Genomic DNA, 6,441 nt, shown 5'->3' with positions numbered 1-6,441 from the left:
ATAAATAGGATAAAAACAGAGAAACAATTGAACAAGCGACACAAGCAATTGTTAACCCAGTTCGGTGCAAACTCACCTACATCTGGGGGCTACCAAGCCAGGAAGGAAATCTAATAAACATAATTAGTTCAAAGACTCCCAGTAAACAACTTCAAGTTACAGTATTTTCACCTAATCTCTACCCGTGTGACTTCTATCTAAGAACTCTTAGATATGAGACCCTACTCACTCCCCTCAATCACAGTAGTGATATAAGAACAAATACAAAAAGAAAGAAGACACACTTCAAGGACACATACTTGATCTTGCTTAAAAGCTTTAACCAAGTAAACAAATACACTCGTACTTCAAAAATTAGTATGGACAAATTACAACACAAAACTCAGTCCAATTCATACATCAACAAGATGAATGAATGGATCACAATTCACAAGTTCACACAAGACTAAAATCCTAAAACTCTCTCACTTGATTGTTAGTATCTTGTGTGTATAAAACAGGTTTTACATGGCCTTTAAATAGAAGCTTTTTGAATGGGCCTAGGCAGCATGAAACCCTAATTCTATTTTAATTGTGTATCTCTTGAGAACCAGCCGCTAATTATTCCTTTTTGGAAAAATGAACATTCTGGTTTTAAATAGAATTATTCCTTGAATAGCACATGCAATCTCCACATAAGCACACAAATATTTGCATGAAAAATGCAACAACAAAACACATAACATTCAGACTGATTGTTTTGTATGCACATGTCTTAACATCGGGTCCGACATCTTAACTAAATCCTGCACAACCATATTTAAACAACCTGTAAGAAGCTGATATCACATGTCAAGACAACACGCGTGACATCTTATGATAACACTAAGTTTTACCAAAATTGATGCCAACACATAGAACCAACAAACTCCCCTTTGGCAAACTTTGGCTAAAACATACATCAGATCATACGTTCACAAGAAATCATTCAAAGTATCAGTTCAGTAGTAGAAGTAAACATACACACATTACTAGCAGAAAAAGCAACTAGTAAACATGCATGCGCTTGTGCTCAGAACACACCACCTCCCCCTTCAGCAATAACCTGCTTTACACAGACAGAACATAGAGAGTTCTCCCCCTGTGCCAAACAACTACACACCAGACAATTCTCCCTCTTTGTATCAGACAAATATCATCTATAAATATACATACTTCTCCCCCTTTTTAGCCAAAAGAGACCAAAGAGACAAAATAAATGTCTATTTAGTCATTAAACGAAATGTCAAAAGTTAAAGGGTTACAAAACCAAGTACATAATCAGCTGTAAGCAAGCTGAGAAACAGATCAACAAAGTAATACCCAAAAACAAGTAAATCCATCAAAACAGCAACAAAAACCATCAAGTCAATAGGGACCAAAGTCAAAGGGGATAATCAATAGAGCTTGAGCTTGCAGGTTCATCAGCACCAGAAATAGAATTGCCACTTGTCTCGTCATTATTTGCAGACCTCTCACTAGAGGTGTGGGCTTCATCTTCCTTAGCATGTTCAATATTTTCACCTTCAGCTTGCTCAAAGCTTGCAATCAAGGCTTCCAATGATTATTTCCTAGCTGTTGCTACCCTTATCCCTTCACCCAGATCTTTACAAGTCTCCTTAAGCTCAGCAAATGATATCGAACACCGATCTCAGAAAGCGATCAAAGGTAGTATCTTGGTTGACCACTTGGCTCACCAACCAATTGAAGATTATCAGTCAGTGCAATATGATTTTCCTGATTAAGAGATCTTTTACTTGAAAATGAAAGATTGCCAGAACCTGGTTCCCGTTGGGGCATGGTATTTGATGGAGCTGTTAATCAGTATGGTAATGGCATTGGGGAAGTGATTATTACTCCTCAAGGCATGGATTATCCATTTACAGCTAGATTGACTTTCAAGTGTACAAACAATATGGAAGAATATGAATCTTGCATTATGGGCTCGAAGAGGCCATTGATCTTAGAATCAAGCACTTAGATGTCTTTGGCGATTCAACTTTGGTCATGAATCAAATCAAAGGTGAATAGGAGACAAATCCACCCGGTTTAATACCATATAGAGATTATGCGAGGAGGATTTCAACTTTCTTTACCACGGTTGAATTTTATCATATCCATGTAGATGAAAACCGGATGGCAGATGCTCTTGCAACATTGGCATCAATGATCATAGTGAAGTATTGGAATGAAGTTCCCAATTTGTTTGTGATGCGTCTTGATAGGCCATCTCATGTGTTTACTGTTGAAGAAGTCAAAGACGAGAAGCCGTGGTATTATGACATCAAATGTTTCCTCAAAGTCAAATTTACCTGTCTGGGGCATCTTTGAAAGACAAGACTTTGAGAAGATTAGTCGACAATTTCTACTTGAATGGTGATGTACTGTAAAAGAGAAACTTCGACATGGTTTTGCTCAGATGTATGGATAGACACGAAGTAGACTTGTTGATGATTGAAGTGCATGAAGGTTCCTTTGGTACTCATTCCAATGGACATGCAATGGGGAAGAAGATGTTGCGAGCAGGTTACTATTGGATGACAATGGAATCTGACTGTTGCAAGTTTGTAAAGAAATGTCACAAGTGTCAAATATATGCTGATAAGATTCATGTTCTTCCGACACTATTGAATGTTATTTCTTCCCCATGGCCCTTCTCCATGTGGGGGATTGATATGATTGGGATGATTGAGCCCAAAGTGTCGAATGGACATCGTTTCATTCTGGTGGCAATTGACTACTTCACAAAATGGGTTGAAGCAGCATCGTATGAGAATGTAACCAAGCAAGTGTTGTAAGATTTATCAAGAATCGGATTATATGCCGTTATGGTGTGCCAAGTAAGATCATTATTGATAATGGATCAAACTTGAATAACAATATCGTGGAAGCTTTTTGTAAAGACTTCAAGATTACACATCATAATTCTTCTCCCTACAGACCCAAGATGAATGGGGCTGTTGAAGCTGCGAACAAGAACATCAAGAAGATTATCCAGAAGATGGTTTTAACGTACAAGGAGTGGCATGTGATGCTCCCATTTGCTTTGCACGGGTATCGTACATCCATCCGCTTTTCAACAGGGGCAACCCCTTTCTCTCTTGTATATGGTATGGAAGCAGTGCTCCCATAGAGGTTGAGATTCCTTCATTACATATGCTCATGGAAGCCATGTTGACTGAGGCTGAATGGTATCAGACCAGGTTTGACCAGCTGAATTTGATCGAAGAAAAGAGATTGACTGCCATGTGTCATGGTCAGTTATATCAACAGAGAATGAAGAAAGCTTTTGATAAGACGGTCAGACTTCGTGTGTTCAGAGAAGGTGACCTTGTGCTCAAGAAGATTTTATCGTTCAAACCAGATTCTAGGGGAAAATAGACTCCTAATTATGAAGGCTCATATGTTGTTAAGAGAGCCTTTTCAGGTGGCGCTTTGATTCTTACAACTATGGATGGTGAAGAATTCACTCGCCCTGTGAACGCAGATGCAGTCAAGAAATACTTCGCCTAAAAATAAAAGAACGGCTCGCTAAGTTGAAAACCCGAAAGGGCGGCTTAGGCGAAAATGAGCGTCTCAGTGGATTGAAAACCCGAAAGGGCGATCCAAGCAAACGTTAGAGACATAAAACAGAAAGAATTTCCCGATAAGTTGAGTACTCCACCATGGGGAAACTTATGCAAAAATTAGGGATTATGGCAAGTAACTGCAGTCCGCCGGTTTCCCAGTGATGGAAATATTTTGTTGAGCACAAGGGTTAATGATGATTCATCATCCCCAGTAGCGGTCAAAAGCCAAGCGGACATCAAGAGTTGGTAGAAGGATTAGTGGTCATTTGTATTCAATGTAACCCTTTTCCATGTAAATTACCATTTTTCAACTTTGTAAAGATCTATGGAGTCTTGTCATTTACATACTACCATTCTATTAAATAAAGTTGAGATTTGATCCAATTGTTTTCACTCTTATTTTACTTCAGCCAATAGTTTAAATTTTATTATGATCATTTTTGAAATTAAAATTTTAATCAAAATCATTTTCTTAATTATATAAATGCAAGAACTTTTCAAAGCAATTAAAAACAAACATTGACAGCATTTCGAAAGTAGCAAGTCTTAAGTGTGAAGCATTAAGGGTTCCCTAAAGCAGTTTACCCTTCTGGTATCCCTAGCCGAGTCTGCTGATCCAGTTCCCCTGCGGCATGTTTGATCCCCGACGGAAATCCCGTACCTTTTCCTAGCTGAATTAGTGGATTCAGTACCCTGCGGAGTTGTATTTCATCCCCGACAGAGTTTCGGTATCCCTCGGCAACGTTTTTGTATTCTTCATCAGGTATGATTTTTGAGCTTCAGCAGAGTAAGTTGTTTTCCCTAGTAGATCGCGTTGGTTTCTCCACCTGTCTCCATCTGACTCGCTCCCAGTCAAAGTTTCCTCCTGGTTTCTGAGCAGCTATTTGTGTTATCCTCTGTATGGTTGTTTCCCATTTGATATGGTGTTGACCTAAAATTCTCCGCAAACTCGATAACATTTCCTTTCCTCAGCGGATATCCTCCTTCCCCAGCTAGGGTTGAGCCCTTGGGATGTTGATCTTCCTGTTCTCCGGCAGTTGTCTCCCTTTTTGTGGATTGGGCGAGGATTGTACCGATGATTCAAATTTTGTGACACCTTTGTATCCTTTGTGATCGTTTTGTCAGCATAATCATTATATATACATATACATGTACACTCATATAATTTCATATTTGCATCATTCATATTTACTGAATCATTGTCTGAGATTCTTATGCTCTGTTACGATGGTACTTTATCCCCATACAAGTTCGTTGTCTGTCCTCTCTCAATTATAGAAGGTCGGCCCCTTAAACAAAAAGACTTTAACCTTTCTCCTTTCCCCACTGAGTTATTTCCTCGTGGATGATCATTGTTTCAGTTTTCCTCCCTAGTCGATTATCTGGATGGAACCGCTCCCCTTGAGATATCTCCTTATTGGGTTGAGTCTTGATTGACAGTTTCTTTCTAGCTCTTACCTAGATAGATGATTTGAGTCTCCTAAGAGTCTATCACCCAAGTAACTGGTAATATTCTCCTTAGTGGAGTCCCTAGTGGATTTATTCCCCAGGAAGTATATCCTTGATATGTTCATCCTAACCAGTGACAGATATCTTTCTCTCCCCTGCCTGAGTCTATCCTTGATATGTTCATCCTAACCGATGACGGGTATTCTCATCTTTGGTATTCTACCCAGTAAAAGGTAGCTGTAATCCCTATTGTTGTTCCCAACAGAGTCTATCCTTGATATGTTCATCTTAACCGGTGACGGATTTTCTCTTGGATGGTATTCTATCCAGTAACTGATAGATGTAATTCCTATTCTCTCTCCTCAACAGAGTCTATCCTTGATATGTTCATCTTAACCGATGACATATTTTCTCTTGGACGGTATTCTATCCAGCATTCGACAGATGTAATTCCTACTTTTTTCTCGTTGGTTTATCCTTGATATGTTCATCTTAACCGATGACGGATATCCTCCTTGACAATTCCCAAGCAAGTTAATCCTTGATATGTTCATCTTAACCGATGACGGATTTTCTTCCCTTTTGAGTTTATCCTTGATATGTTCACCCTAACCGGTAGTTGTATCATGATTTAGTTGTATCATGATTTAAGGATATCTCTGATTTATTGATATTCTCATCTTTGGTTTTCTACTCAGTAATTGGTAGTTGTAAATCCTATTTTTTTTGCAGTTTTCCCCAGCAAGGCTATTCTTAACCAGAAACCGGTAATGAATACTCTTTCCTGGAAACTCCCAGTGAGTCATCCTTGATATGTTCATCCTAAACGATGACGGATGTCCTCTCTATCAAATCTTTATTATCTCCTTACTTAGTAACAGGTAGCAGATAACAAATTTCTGCTCCTCCTGTGTTGAAGTTTATTTCTCCCCAGTTGAGTTGAGTGCGTATTTCCTTAGTGAAATCGCTTTTCCTGCGTGATTCAAGTACGTCAGTTTTATCCTGATCTACTCGCTTCCCTTTAGATGTTTTGTTTCCCCGACTGAGTCTTTCCATTCTATATGGAATTCCTCTAGTCCCCCAGCAGCTTTAAGTCATAGCCTGGCCTACGCACAACCTCATTTATCCCCTTAGAGTCTATGTCTCCCTAGTGAGTTTTCCTTACGGAATACATTATACTCCTACGGACTTTCGGTCTCTCTGATTTATTTTCCTTTGTGGCAATATTTCCCCACAGGGCATTAACTTTTGCATTCATATCATATGAATCATGAGGTCTCTTAGGGACCAAAATTTGTTTCTATGTGTTGTTATTTAAGCCCATTCTACTTAGTCGAGCCAAAGATTTTAACCTTCATCTCCTCAGTTAGAACGTCCTTAAATAGGGGCAGTTGTAAGACCTCAA

The sequence above is a fragment of the Lathyrus oleraceus genome, chromosome 4 (genome assembly GCF_024323335.1).
Source record: "Lathyrus oleraceus cultivar Zhongwan6 chromosome 4, CAAS_Psat_ZW6_1.0, whole genome shotgun sequence".
NCBI lineage: Eukaryota > Viridiplantae > Streptophyta > Magnoliopsida > Fabales > Fabaceae > Lathyrus > Lathyrus oleraceus.
This window is presented reverse-complemented; position numbering follows the sequence as displayed.